The 16,045-nt window shown below is 35.6% G+C and overlaps 1 protein-coding gene across 2 annotated transcripts in view; it reads right to left on the reverse strand.

Annotated features, from left to right (window-relative positions):
- The window catches only part of LOC145692378 (MAP kinase-interacting serine/threonine-protein kinase 1-like), a 56,480-nt gene that overhangs the window by 27,573 nt on the left and 12,862 nt on the right, over window positions 1-16,045 (reverse strand). Inside the window, exon 1 of one of the 2 annotated variants that reach the window (XM_081767679.1) lies at window positions 8,430-8,831. The exons of the other annotated variant lie outside the window; for it this stretch is intronic. The gene's annotated coding sequence lies outside the window, so the exon portion shown is untranslated. Of the gene's footprint in view, window positions 1-8,429; window positions 8,832-16,045 lie in introns of those variants that run through there. 2 annotated transcript variants of the gene reach the window in all.

Below are 16,045 nucleotides of genomic sequence, written 5' to 3' on the forward strand. Positions count from 1 at the left end.
AACAAGAAAGAAAGAAAGAAAGAGAAAGAAAGAAAAAGAAAGAATCAAAAGACTGCGATCTTGGCCAAAAATTTGAGGAATGATAAAAAAAAATGAATGAAAAAATTGCGATCTTGATCAATATTAGTTTTTGGATCAGGGGCCACAACATTTTTGAACGGCCCCTAAATCGAGTTTTCGTATGTTCTTACGGGATAAGCACATCATACTGACGGTGAGTTAAGTGATAGTTTGGGTTTGGCTACACTATATGTAGTTCTCCAGATATAAGGCGTACAAGAAAATGTTTACCTCAAATATATTCCATCTTTTGATCCAAAAAAGAAAATGATATTGTTGCTTATCACCGGAGTCATGACACGATTAAATAAACAAGTAAACAAAAATAAACGAAACAAAAATGCTATACTCTTTGAAGCAGAAGGTATATTATAATGATTAAGATTAAGCAGAGGGTATAGCTGTATACCGCCGTATACCCTCGACTACAGCCCTGCCCTGGATGGGGGGGGGGAGGAGAAACACTACTTAAAACATTTGAAATTAACTGTATAACTTATAATCAAGCCAGATTTCAGGCGCATTGAGTTAGTTCATACAGTTAAAAAAAAAAAAAAGTAGGCATGAAAGGAAAATTTAGGGGCCAGGCGCATCAAAAAACTATGGTTACCCATGATTTTAAAAATATACTATTACGCAGCCAGAATTACCTAAAATTAATTCGTTAAAGAGACTCATTCTTTCGAACCACAGTTTATTAAATCGATATTAACGCAAGGGTGGACCAAGGGCCGGGCAACTGCCCGGGGCGCCAAAACGAGCCTCAAAAAGTAAATTTTATAACGTTTCTCACCATGGAAAAAGAGGGTTTTATAGTACTAAGGAGGCTGTATCGACAAATTGAGACATGGCATAAAGAAGAAAGAATGGAGAAGAGTTAGTACCGGTATTGTTTATGGCGGGCAAGGGCGCCGATTTCTCTGTAAATTTGGAGGGACCCACTCAGACGTAGAAGGTATATATATATGAGGATGTTAAGACAAATTGCATTCAAATTATACCAAATATTGTATATTCATACACTAGTGGGGGGGCACATGAGCTTTGGTGGGGGGCTGGGCCCCCCAGAATCGGCGCCCTTGATGGCGGACCATGTTCTTCGTGAACTTTTCCCAGGCAATGAATATTATTGAATTTTATATATATCTTACTCTTTTAAAGTAGTAGTAGAGGGGAAACAATATATACACTTACTTTGATTTCTCAGAAACGACAACGCCGCGCCAAATTGTCGGCTTTTGTTGCAAGTAGTGTCTAGAAGATGTTACACTTTTATCAGAACACGAGCAATCTCCAGGACATATGAATGCTTTTCAAGATTGAGTAAAATTGAGATCGAGGATTCGCCTGGGTAAAACCATAAGACTGGAAATCAAAGAATCATAAAGAATGAGGTTCAACGTTGGAGAGAAGTTTTTCGGTGAATAGTTCTAATAATTGAGTTTCTTGCTTCACAAATCTTAATTTAGCATGTCGTGGGAAGACTGACAAACTCTACTCTAGAGACAATGGAAATTTCTTGAAATTGGCTGAGTTCATAGCAAAATTTGATTCAGTGATGGCAGAAAACTTGCGCAGGATCATTTCAAGAGAAACATACCTTACGTATGTAGGAAAAGGAATCCAGAATGAAATCCTCGAGTTGCTGAGGTCAAAGATAAATCATCATCATAGGTATTCTGCCTTTATTGGCAGGTCACTTGCCGCAGCTGAGAAGCTTCTGTGCTCCACGGTCCTTCGCTAACCTTTTCGTCTTCGCGTATGATCTTTCTGTTTTAATATCATCCATTAATTGTAGTCTCCTTTGCCCCCTCCGTCTCTTTTCCGCCATCATACCCTCTAGGACGTCCCTCATGATACAATCTCTTCTTAGGCAATGTCCCAACCAGTTTCTCTTCCTCTTCCTAATAATATCTAAAAGTGTTCTTTTCTCACCCACCATTTCTAACATTCTCTCATTCGTTTTCCGCTCGACCCAACTAATTCTTTCCATTCTTCTCCACACCCACATTTCAAAAGCTTCCAGTCGATTTTCGTCACCTTTACGTAATGTCCACGTTTCCGCCCCATATAGTACAACACCACACGAAGCATTTTATGAGTCTTTTTCTCAACTCTTTGTTCAAGGTCCCACAAAACAGACTTTTCTTTCTTTTAAAGGCTTCTTTCGCCATTCCTATCCTTGCTTTTATTTCACGTTCGCATTTCATGTCATTACTAAGAATACTACCCAGGTATCGAAAACTATTCACTTGTTCTATTATCTTCCCTCCTACTTTTATATTTGACACAGACCCCTTCGTTCCAATCACCATGGCTTTTGTCTTTCTAACATTTATTTTCATCCCATATTCTTCAAAGCCCTTTCTTATTTTTTCTAACATTTTATTGATTTTCTTTTCAGATTCTGCAACAAGCGCCATATCGTCTGCAAAACTTATGCATATAATCATTCTACCTCCTACCGAAATGCCATCATCATCGTTTAGGCTATTTTTCACTATCTCTTCTAGATAGACATTAAATAGTGTTGGCGAGAGGCAGCATCCTTGTCGAACTCCCCTTCCAATTGCACTCTCTTCCGTCAGTTCTTCCCCTATCCTAACACTTACTTGTTGGTTCATGTATAAGTTTCTTATGAGTCCTCTATCTTTCCATTCCAACCCTATTTTTGTTAGAACTCCCAACAACAATTTCTAATTCACGCGGTCAAAAGCCTTTTTCTAGATCAATAAATACAACATACACCTCTTTCCCTTTTTCTATAAATCTTTCACCGATCACCCTTAATAATCCAATAGCATCTCTTGTGCCCTTGCCTCTTCTGAACCCGAACTGCTCCTCCTCAACATCTTTATTTGTTCTTCCATATAACCTTCTGTTCAGTATTCGGAGCATAATTTTAGCTGCATGAGATATGAGACTAAGATCTATTCCAGGCAACCTGATAGGAAACTCCCCTTCCTCCCACCACTCTCCAGTACGGAGGGGAAATCAAGCCTTTGACCTTCACAGGGAGGGAAGCTTTTCTAATAAACAAAATCGTGTACACACTAAATTCGTACGTCAATTCGCTCGCACCTGATGGTGAGAAAGCGCTGACTGCTGTTTTTACCTGTCAACCCCGAAAAACAAACAATTACTGTTTTTAATTGTTGTCTTTAAGAAAAGTATTTTTTACTATTTATGTATTAAAGTTTTGGCTTTAGTCCTATTTATTAAATTGCATTTCTAGAAATAAGAACTAATTCGTTATAAAGTTAATTTCCATAATTGTTTCACTTAAGAATCGGGAGAGAAAGCAAACCAATCCTGTCGACATTCTGTCTTTATTTACAATTTCAAGGAAGGTAATCTTCTGGCTGTCTGAGTATCGAGTGCGCAGACTATCGACCTGTGTAAATATTGTATGAATTTAGCGTATGTGGTAACTATATTATATATAGTGTCGTGTGAAATTAGTGCATATTAAATTGTATTCTGTATCCATTATGTTTTGTATAGTTTATATTATCTGAAACAAATTTTAGTGCATATTAAAATTGTAAATAATTGCGTATTTAGTGCTTTGTGAAGCGACAATTCATGATGCTTGCAGTAGTTCTGCGATAAAACATGAGCCCGGGACAGCGTTACGAAGTGGTGAGAAGCGTTGCATTTTGAATATCTTCCATGCTTTAAGAGAACAACACCCTAATTTAACTGTTGAAGAATTCGCCGACATGACTGGGAAACAGACAAGTGTAGGAAAGGCAACTGTTTATAGAAGTAGGCGGGAGGCTAAATTTAATGAAAATAAATTAAGAAGTCCCAAAAATACGCGTACAAGTATTTCCCCTCTCGGAAAACTATGACGACTTCACGAAATCGGCAATTCGATCAAAGGTTCATCAGGTCTTTTCCCGTAATGAATTGCCAATGTTAAATAAAATTCTGATAGCTATAAATACCGATGATGAACTGCCCTGCTTTTCTCACTCAACTCTCCATAGACTGTTGAAAATAATGAAATTCAAGTATGTATAGCACCCATTAATTGCATTGACCTCCAGACAAGAGTTCTGTGAGAACTAAAAACTTTTGTTGGGGCCGTGGTGGCTCCGTGGTAGAGCGTTCACCTCTGGGGCATAAGGCCCTGGTTCGATCCCAGCTCGTGCATAGTGGGCTTTGTGGTGGACAAGCACTGTTTTTGCAGATCTTCTCGGAGTTCTCCTGTTTCCTCCTACTTTTTTCTTTGCACTGTTTCATTCATTCTCATCATAGTCTCCTTTAGCCTACCCGGCATAACTGCGATACGTAAAACTCAAAGATTTAATTTCATTTCCAAACATCTGTTACTCTCCCTCCCCCTCAACGGTCGTCAGGACTGTTGACAACTCTGTTTTTATTAAAATAGTCAAGTAACAATTCAAAAGTCAGTTTCCTCTATTATCAATTGGCTAAACTCAAGGCCAACGAAAGGGCCGGGTGAGGATTGCAACCACACAAGGCGCCAAATTTTAGGGGATTTTAGGGGCGTCAAATTCACTATGATGGTTAAGCTCCAATATTATAATTTTGCTTGAAACGACAGACTCAGACATGGGCCTGTTCAAATTACGTAGCATCTGTAGTTACTATTTCGTGTCAGGCTTCAATCAATCTGGGATTGTTTTTCTAAGTCCACCATAACAAATTTTCCCCCTTAATAAACTCAGGAGACTTCAATGTTGATGAATCTTGTATGTATGATGCCTTACCGTAAATTTATCGCCGCGTATTAATAAACAACAAACAAACTTGTAATATTATTGCCACCATCACATCAGGAGTTCGTACGAAGAGAAAAACGTAGGAAAATGATTTCATTGAAAAATAATCAATAGAAACCAGGGCATTTGCCTGAGTTGAGGCGCCAGGGGCGAGACGCATTTATTCACTATTATCAGTGTGTATACATATGGTTATTTTTCTTCTGGTTCTTTTTAATGTAAGAACAAATGTATATAAGAGAGGAAACAAGAAGTGTTTTATTATTATTATTATTATTATTATTATTATTATTATTATTATTATTATTATTATTATTATTATTATTTCAGGTTCTATTGTTATTATCTTAACGCACTGATAATTTACCCATATATACGTATTGTACTTGGTTTCCGATTTTATATTATGAAATTCATGTATCAACGCAGTAAATACCAATTCAATTACCAACCCTGACATCCCTTGCCATTCCAACATTATGTCATAACACCGACTGCCAAAAAAGAAGGAAAATAAACAATACAACTGTTCCATAAAATTTCCATTAAAATGACACATGTGCTACTTACTCACTAATGCAGGTAAATGTCATTAAGTGTTTTAAAATACTCAATGTTATTATGAAAGTTGTAATTTATTATTTAGGCCTAGACATATTTAAATACACTCTATACCTCCGTGTGCGGGGGCTGATGGTGGAAGACGGAACACCAACATTCACCTGTACTTGAGCGTGGTGGGGGAAAAAACTTCTTCTTTTTCCTATCCTTTTATGTGAAACAGAGAATAATAGTTCTATAATCCTCACATCTCTTTGGGTTCGATTTCTTAGCCATCGGTATCATGATCGTTTTCAGAAAGTCTTTTGGCCATTCTCCTGTTTCATATATTTCATTGCATAGTCGCCACAATTCTTTCTTTCCCTTGTCTCCTATATTTTTAATGAATTCGATTGGTATGTTATCTATTCCAGTTGCCTTTCATTTATCTATTCAAAGATAAAAGAAGTACGATAATGGACGTATTACTCCATTATCTTAGATTGTACGGTACTCGTGATGTAAGGCAGAAAGAGCAGTTGTCATTTTTAATTCGTTATGTGAGTTGCGTATCAGGAAAAGAACTCCGTATACATACATGAACATTTTTTGGGATTCATTCCTACTGACTGTTCGACAGGGGAAGCATTAATAGACATACTTCTCGCACAACTTAAAGAAATGAAGATACTACTAAGAAATATGCGTGGACAAGGAAGGACAACGCCGTCAACATGAAGGAAAAACACACTTAAGTTCAAAAAAAGACATTGGTCATGAACAGTCGTGCATTCTTCGTACCATGTAGCTCGCATTCTCTTAATCTTGTCGTAGGATAAATGACGTTGCCTTATTTTGCACTGGCGCTGTTGACTTCTTCAGCATTATACAAGAAATTTGTAACTTTTTATCTGCTTCGACACGTAGGTAGTCTGTATTGACAGAACATGTCAGTTCTCTAACGGCGAAAGTCATATTGATGCAGTGACTGCTATTCGGTATCAATCGGGGGAAATATATAATGCATTATATGCACTGTCTATTAATCCCAGAAGTGATGCGTTTAGAAAAAGCAAAGATAATAGTCTAGCCCACAAAATTAAGAGTTCCAAATTCATTTGCTGCTTCGTACTTTGGCATACAGTTCTATTCAGAATCAATCTTGTAAGCAAAATGTTTCAGAAAGAAATGGACATTTCAAAAGCAGTTGAAATGATCGCAAAAGTGGAGTCATTTTGAAGTAATGCGAACCGGATTGAAGAGGGTTTGAAGAGCTACTAGTGGATACAAGGGAAATCGCAGAAACTCTCCAAATCGACCTCCCTATTTTCAAGTGAGTTACAATTACGACCACGGAAAACCAAACGTCGGTTTGAATATGAGGCCCCTGATGAGCGCATTGCGGATCCCAAAATTTCTTTCAAAAGTAACTTTTATTTTCATATTTTGGTTCAAGCCATAAGCTTACTAGAAGAACGGTCTTCTCAACTAAACCACTATCATGACCTATTTGGGTTTTTAGACAGGATCAAGAATGAAGACAAGGATTCCCTGATGAAGAAATGTGCTGACCTTCAGGTGGCTTTAACAGATGAAGAACATCGTGATATTGAGGGTTCCAACTTCAATAGGAACTATTGGTTTTACTCTTTCTACTACCAGTTGAATTTATTGGTATTCCACATTATTAGAACAGATTGTTAAGTCGGATATATTGTAGAATGACTCCTGATGTTATTGATAAAACAAGACAATTTACAATACCAGTAATCATGTCACCATTAGTAGTATTCAATAAATGCTGTTCGATATTGTTTTTGTTTACACATATCAGTACATTAATAATAATAATAATAATAATAATAATAATTATTATTATTATTATTATTATTATTATTATTATTATTATTATTATTATTATTATTATTATTATTATTATTATTATTATTATTATTATACAATGTAATTAATATCATATGTACATTTTTAAGTACTAAATATACCTATATCATGCATTTCAGTATTAATTTTTCTTTTTGAAAAATAGATTTATAATATTAATATCACTGTAATACAATGTAAAATATAGGCACCAAAAAGACTAGGGGGCGCCAAAAAGTCACTTTGTCCGGTTGAAAATTTGGCTTTGGTCTGCCTCTTGATTAACGTAGTAGGATATACTACCTATATATCAGGGATACCCATTCCCGTAAGATCAATTAAGCACCCTTCTAAATTTTCCTGTCATATCCTTCCACAAATATCTACTTTTAACCTTTCAGACACTAACTTTGAGTACACTCCGCCTCGCCCGAACCTACGTGTTGCTCTTGTATAAACTATGTACTTCCTAAAATACAATTTTAAGTCGCTAACTGCTATATAGTGTTACCCACGAGACGAGATATTTCTCGTCTCGTCTCGAAAATGAGACGAGAATCAAGACGAGCAAATTTGAAACGAGACGAGAAATTTCTCTATTCTCGTGAGCAATGCTAGTTCACCCAAGTCTTAAAACTCAAACACTGTTTTAGTGTGACATGATTTATAGCATAAAACTATAAAGGGATTGTAAATACAATAAAAGAGCATTTACACAATATACTTGAGAATAATAAATATAGTGTTTTGTCACACTTTCGTAAATCTTCCGTGACTAGAAAACACTCTGGTAACTTCCAAGTGTAATTAAGAAATCAGAGCATAAATTTTGAACATAAAATTTACAAAATCAGACTAGAAAAGCTTTTCCAAAAATCAAGACGAGACGGAGAAGACGAGAAAACCTTATATCTCGTCTCGTCTTGCTTCGTGGCAACACACTACTGGGTTTTACGACTCGCCAAAATTTCAAGAAAGAACCAATTTGCGTCATAGTACACTTTGAGGGGATCTCTGTCGATAGTTGCACGATCAAGTGTATTACCAAATGACATGCTGAAATACTGTGTGTGTATGTATATATATATAATGTATTATTGAAACAACCAATAATCTATATAGGCTACATAAGTAAAAGTTGCAAGATTAAAATACGTGGTTAACGACTTGGTTTGAAAACATAAAAGTTCAACTCACTGACAGCAGCTCCAGCTGAGAGGTTTCACGTGCACAGCAGCTAACAGCGTCTTGAGTAATCTGCAAAGCGATAGGCTTATATGCTTTTACATGTTGTTCTACTTCGTTCGACTTATCATCAAGGTCACGCTATTCAATCATCGAAGAACTGTTCTTAGCATCTTCGCAACCAAAAAAGCGTCTCCCAACCACATAAAACATATTTTTCTCGGCATCTTTCTTTACGTTCAGAACAGAAAAAAAAGACCGAAAAGTTGGCAGATAACTTTTCGAAGGTAAAACACCTGTCAAGTCAAGACGATTAACAAACTGTCAGTATTTTTTTTGTTTTTTTCCTCCAATGCAAATGCCGATCGCCTTTGTTTTTCTATTGGATGGATTAAAAAGAGGAAGTAAACATAGTAGTCCAGAACATACGCAGCAGGTTTCCTTATTAGATGCTGTGTCACGTGCTGAATAAAGAGAACGGCTTCACTCCAAGGTCAATAATAGTAAACGGAGTGTGAGAACTCCACCCACTACTTTGTTTAAAGGATATGCAGCGGAAAGTATTTCATCCTTGGGTGAAACACACAGGGTGAGTAATACGCTTATGTCACTGGTGAGGTCCTGTGTGAAATGAATCAATTTGATTCGGTTTACCCAAAAGCCAACTATAGTTGCTTTGTAAAGAAATCATAAGCGACATCTAGGGTTGCTATCCGTCCGGCTTTTTTATAATTTTTCACCCTGTCCGGCAGGCATTTAAATTTTTGAACTACCCGACGTTTAGTCAGATTCATATTTGTTTTCATTTTACGTTTACAAGAAATGATAGAAACTCTTAAACAATTGCTTCAGATTATTAAGATCTTTCTTTCAGAATGAATTCTAAGGAATATGCAATACCTGTGGTTTCTTCATTCTAACATGCATTTTTTAAACAAAATTTCTGTTATAGTAAAGGAAAATAATTCTATTATAGAAGTCAACAACAAGCCTATTTGTTTTGGTATTGAATAGAGTGAAAGGCAAGTTAGTAAATGTATCCTAAAATTAAAGCAATATTTGAAATGGGGACACTGCATTAGTTCTTATTTTATATATGTAAATAAAACCCATCCCAAAATTTGGAGCCCTTAAAAGTAGCAGTATGACAACCCACCGCCCCCTCCCCAGAAGTCGGTCCTGGATCCGCCCCTGGTTTATAATAGAAGTGAAAGAAATACTTTTTAAAAAATTACACTACGTCAACATAGTTAGAACCTAATTAATCATCCCCATTGTACTCTCATTTGTTTAACTGGATGAACCAAGACCTAAAGGAATAGAGTTTTCTGCCCAAATCTCATAAGCAGTGGGAAATTTGAATCTTATAATTTTAATTGAACCTCCTTCCCTCTTAAAATTTGTAATTTCTAAGACGCTAAAACATATATTTTGTTACTTTTAATTAAAAGTTGAAAAACTGAGTTTCACGCGTACAGCTTAAGCAAAACCTTCTTTACTTTATAAATATTTTCTGAATAAGTAATAGGGAATCTGAACATTAAAGAAAGTGCATACTTTGTTCTTTCCCTTCTGTGTGTTGAATTTTCAAGTTTTTTATTTATTTATTTATTTGTTTGTTTTACAGTGGAAAGTTTATAAGATGTCAAGTTTAATTTTACTAGCTTGAGATATGCGAGATACACTACTCTTTTTTTTAAAAAAAAATCTTACCCCACCCTTTTTTACGCTACGTATTTCTAAAAATTCTTTCTTATATCCTGCTTTTGTAAGATTTTTTTTTTTTTAAATTAACGACTCTACTTGTAGTAATATACCCAGAAAGTCATTTATCTTAAGTCTTTTATATAAGAATACTGAAGATAAAGACAGTCAAAGAAATGGACTTTTATGAACAGTTTCCTATTTCTTATTCATACATTTCCCACAAGCTGTAGTTTTAAATTTACACACTATCAAGACCTAGGTTTCAAAAAGATAACAAACTATAATAATAATAATAATAATAATAATAATAATAATAATAATAATAATAATAATAATAATAATAATAATAATAATAATAATAATCATAATCATAATCATAATAATAATAATAATAATAATAATAATAATAATAATAATAATCATCATCATCATCATCATAATGCTTTCGTAATTTGGAAATATACTTTTGGTTTACTTTTAATATGAAAAGCCTGCTCCCCTGGAAAAATTTGCAGGCTACATCCCTAAATTACTATGTATTGATTTCTTCAAACATATTGTGTTGCGTATCACATTAGTAATTTAGCGTTATTTGTTGATTTTTCTTGCATATACCTATCAACTCTATCAAAACACACTGCGAAATATAGTAACTGTCTGCGTTCTTAACAGTGACGACGCCAGCTTTAAGTTCTTAGGGGGGCAAAGGAGGGGCAGATACATTTTCGGTGGGGCGGCTATTTGCCATACCAAAAATGACATATTTATTACGTTTGACTTATTTTACATTACATTGTGTAATTTCGTTGCTGTTTTTATATTAGACCTATATGATTATAAATTAAAGTTCTTTCAAGTAAAATTGGTAACTAACAAATAAGTAACGTCTGCACATGAAATATTTTTCAATGAAACTTTTGAAGCCTAAATATAAATTGAATTACTTTCACGTATGCTACAATTAACACATTCGTCTAGTACTATATGCTCTCTCTCTCTCTCTCTCTATATATATATATATATATATATATATACAGAGAGAGAGAGAGAATTTACGAGGAGCTGCTGAAAATGTCCTAGTCCAATCCAGAAGGAATGTAGGTACTAGGTAGAAAAATGAAACCGTAGTTTAGAAAAACATATCTGTGTATGTACAAATACAATTTTTCATATTAATAATGAAATTCGTATTATTTCTCAGGCTTCTGTAGTGATTGTGCGTGCCCAAACAGATAATTTCACGAACATCCAGATCCTAACTGTTATAAGATTTTTGTTCCACCAAGGAAAGTCACCGAAGTATATTAATTAGGAAATGAGTGAAACACCACGGAACTCTCCTCCGTTATATACAGTGGTGAAGAGGTAAATGGCTTAGTATAAACGTGGCGATTTCTCAACAAATTATGCTTTACACCCAGGATGATTAAAAGCAATGACTTCCCGAAATCACGGATGCAATTTGTGACATTATTCTTGAAAATTGCAGCATTTCAACCGTGGTGGATATAGCCCGGGGTCGGAGGGCCTAGGCCACCCCAGTTTTTGAGTGACAAAAATAATTTAAGCTATTATTTATATAGTTTTTTAAGTGTGCAACTCACGATATACATATTATAGTCTGAGGTCTGGCTGCACCCCGCTTTCTCAGTTTTTACCTTCTCAGCAAAACTTGTGTCAGAGATTCTTGGCATTTCTTTGGAACTCGTCGGTGGCATAATTCAGAATGGCTTGGGTATGCTCAAGTTCTCGGCATAATGGGTTCCCAAAATATCTGTCAGGAGAATAAAAGAGTGACGGCATTAAGAGAAGTCTTCTTCCAATTTGACCGTAATGCTGATCAATTTCGCTAACGAATAGTAATCATAGATGAAATATAGTTGTACTACTATGATCCGGATCGAAACAACAGTCAATGGAGTAGTAGCACTCATTTCTCCATCGCCCCAAGAAGTTCAAGACACAGAAGTAGGTTTAGAAACTGTTTGCAACATTCTTCTGGGACAAGTATGGAGTGATACTCATAGACTACCTCCGCAACGGTCAGATATTGAATCCAGAATCTCTACATTACTTAAAAAACTGAAAGATAATTCAAAGTACAACGCCGCGGAAAATGAAAAGAAAGGAATTCTGTTCCTTCAGGAGAATACGCCTGTTCATCAAGCCCCTGCGAACACAACTGACATTGCATAATCTAGGATTTCAATGTCTAGATCATCATTCTTATTTAGCAGATTTAGCTCCGTCTAACTATTACGTGTACTTATTTCCCAAACTTAAATAACACTTGAAAGGACGCCATTTTAGATCTGATAGGCTACGAACAGTGGTGCGAGGAAATCTTCAGATTTTTTTTTTTTTTTTTTTTAACTTTTCTGCAAAACTGGAGCACTGTACAAGGTAGTATATTGACTCGCGGGGGGAAATGTAGAAGAAGTAAAACTTCACCATTCCACGTGCACTCCTTCTGGGTTGGGCTACGAATTTTTCAGCAGTTCCTAGTCAATATGGTAGACATCACGTCAGTACTTTGAAACAAAATAAGTAAGGGAGCACTAGTATAACCAATTACTAACTAAAGATCAGCACTCTGACTATACGTTTTATTGGGAATCAATTTAATTCCATAAATTTATTATTATCATTTGCAGGAAGGGAAAACGCAACTCTTTTTATCCCCTTTAAAAAATTAAGCCCTGGTAGTTGCAAACTAAGCTGTTATAAGCACATCTTCTGAATATTGAAAGTCGAGAATAATGTTTCAGAAAAAAAGAAGTATAGAACCTTTAAATAAAACAAAATATGAAACTGAAAACCTTCAAACCTGGATAAATACAAACAAGTTACGTAACTGGTTTTACCTTTCTGTTGTTTCCAATCGAAGTTGATCCAATGAAAAGAAAACAAGTCGACCAAATATACTATTGTTCGCTAGGCACAATAATTAAAAATCATAAGAAAGAAGTATAACTAAAATTTACCTCAAAAGGCGCTAAATTAGAAAACAGAAATATGCGTGCATACCTAGACGCTCAAAGAAGAAAGCTTTAGGACTAATCTGCCACATAGTAAATGCATGGAGAGTAGACTACGATTTGACAATGAGATTGATTATGATACTCATATAAAATACTACATATAGAATGTTTAAAGATTGTAGGAGTCTGGGGGAGGGAGCAGTCTAGGCGGCAGTCAGGGGGGCAGAAGTAGCTACTAGGGGGGCGCTCGCCCCCCTTGCCCCCCCTCTGGCGTCGTCACTGGTTCTTAATGTATATAGTCGGTATTTAATGTTCACTTTGAAGTATCTAATGGACTTTTGTCCTAATTAAGTTAACTTTCGTGGGCTTTTGTCCTACCTTTGGAAAGTTAGTGGGCTTTTGCCCTACTCTTAATAAAGTACACTCCACAGAGCATATAGGCCTATATTGCAATTCTGAACGCTTGCTTGGTTTCAGAAAAGTCTGGTAAAATATGCTGTTTAAATATTTTTATTAATTTTTTTTTTTTTTTTTTTTTTTAGAAATTTGCTATGGGATTCTCGTATCTCCATTTGAAAGAAGCGAATTTATTAACCAATTATATAAATAATTCTTAGAATGAAATAGATTATAATTATAATGTAATTAATATATAACTCCAGAACAGATAATGATAATAATAATTTTAGTAGTACAAATATAGCTGTTACCGTTGGAATTAGCTACGTTCGTAACATTATTGCCAACTAGTTACTGCATCGTCGCAATTTACTGTGGTGGTGGCGAATTTCAGAACTAAAGCAGGTGAACGAAGAAGGCACAAGACCTAAATGGCACAAGTCCTAAACGACATAAGACCTAAATGGCATAAGACCTAAAAATCATTTCGCGGTACTAGTCCTAAACGACACAAGTCCTAAAAGACACAAGACCTAAAATTTAGGACTAGTGCCTATATTTTTAGGACTTATGCCGTTTAGGAATTACGAATGTTACCCTTTGAAATCACTCTCGTTGGAAAAAGGGTGTAATTGCTGACTTGAAAATCGAAGAACATACCTGTTACTCTTTCTCTCTCTCTCTCTCTCTCTCTCTCTCTCTCTCTCTCTCTATATATATATATATATATATATATATATATATATATATAGATAGATAGATAGATAGATAGATAGATATAGATAGATAGATAGATAGATAGATAGATATAGATAGATAGATAGATAGATAGATAGATAGATAGATAGATAGATAGATAGATAGATAGATAGAGAGAGAGAGAGAGAGAGAGAGAGGATGTTTCTAAACAACACCGACAACAGTTGGAAGGTAATTCCTGACACCAAGACGGACAAAAAGTATAGACCAACCTGGGTGTATAAATGCTTCCTTTCGGAGTTATAGGCTGCTGAAAACATGGAAAAAATGAACTTTAAAGGTCCATATCTTCAAAACTATGGGACGTACCGTAGTCGGGTCAAGACTTCACTGAGGAACTAGTATGTGCCCTATCCAAATATCAATGTTTCAGAATCCTTCGGTACTCCCGCAACCATTTTTGTAGAGATAGTTGAGTACTTCAACTTATATACCCGAAGCCAAACTGCCTATATAAAAATTGTTGCGGAAGTACCGCAGGATTCTGAAACATGAACATTTGGATAGGGCACATACTAGTTCCTCAGTGAAGTTTTGACCCGACTACGGTAGGTCTCATAGTTTTGGAATTATGGATCTTTAAAGTTCATTTTTTCATGTTTTCGGCAGCCTATAACTCCAATAGAAAGCATTCCTGCACCCAGGTTGATCTATACTTTTTGTCTTATCTTTGTGTCAGGAATCACCTCCCAAACGTTGTCGGTGGTGTTTTGAAACACCCTATATATATATTACCGGTCAAAAGTTTCTGGATAGTAGCTTCAACTTACATTTTAATGAACTAATCAATATATATAAATACAATAATATAAGGTAAGTAAATACAATAATATAACTCTACAATAATTTAAGATAAAGTACTGACGTTTTGAACAGTGTTTGTGTGGATTTTTTGCCTCTTCTGAGTGTTTGTTACCGATATTGTTAGAAATCATGGTCGGAGGTAAGGTCTTAAGTGCAGAGGTAAGCGTTGGAGTCATTGCATGTCATAATGTAGGCTTTCCCATTCGTCAGATAGCTTTCAAACTGAAAGAGACTCTATCTACTATTGGTGATTCCATCAAGTTTTCAGGGAAGACGAAAGAACGTGGACAAAAACCGAACTGGAAGGTCTCGAATTACGTCACGTACGAAAGATCGTATTATTGTACTGTTTAACAAAAGAAATTTGAAACTTGCTACATCGGAACTCCAATCAGAATTCAATCGTAGTCTACAAATATTTCAGTTATTACTGTGAATTGACATTCGAGAGTAGCTGCATTCTGGCTAAGAATTGCTGTGCAGAACCATTGCTAGTTCAGTGGAAACAAGTAACAAAGGCTTCAATGGACCCTGAAAAAGAAAAATTGGACAACAAAGCAGTGGAAACGCGTATTATGGACGGATGAGTCAAAATTTCAAGTTTTAGGACAACGACGTCAAGTTTGTGGTCGACGATCTGGTACAGAGAGAATACGTCCTAACTGTGTTAACCCGATTATTAATCATGGAGGAGGATCTGTGATAATGTCGAGGTGTTCCGCAAATTCTGGAGTTGGTTGGATTCACAGGATACAAGCAAATATGAACAAAAATGGTTATCATTTCATTTTAAGCAACCATACTATTCCCTCAGGATTTGATTTGATTGGTCGTAGATACTCTTTTCAGCAACATAGTGATCAGAAGCACACGTCTAAACTTGGTTCTAATAATATTAAGAAGAAACAAGCCAAAAAGATATTTATATCATGGAATGGCCTCCCCCGTCTACAGATCATAACCCCATCGAACTTCTCT

Source organism: Thermobia domestica, chromosome 1 (assembly GCF_964235325.1).
Source record: "Thermobia domestica chromosome 1, izTheDome1.hap1.1, whole genome shotgun sequence".
In the NCBI taxonomy this organism is placed as follows: Eukaryota; Metazoa; Arthropoda; class Insecta; order Zygentoma; family Lepismatidae; genus Thermobia; species Thermobia domestica.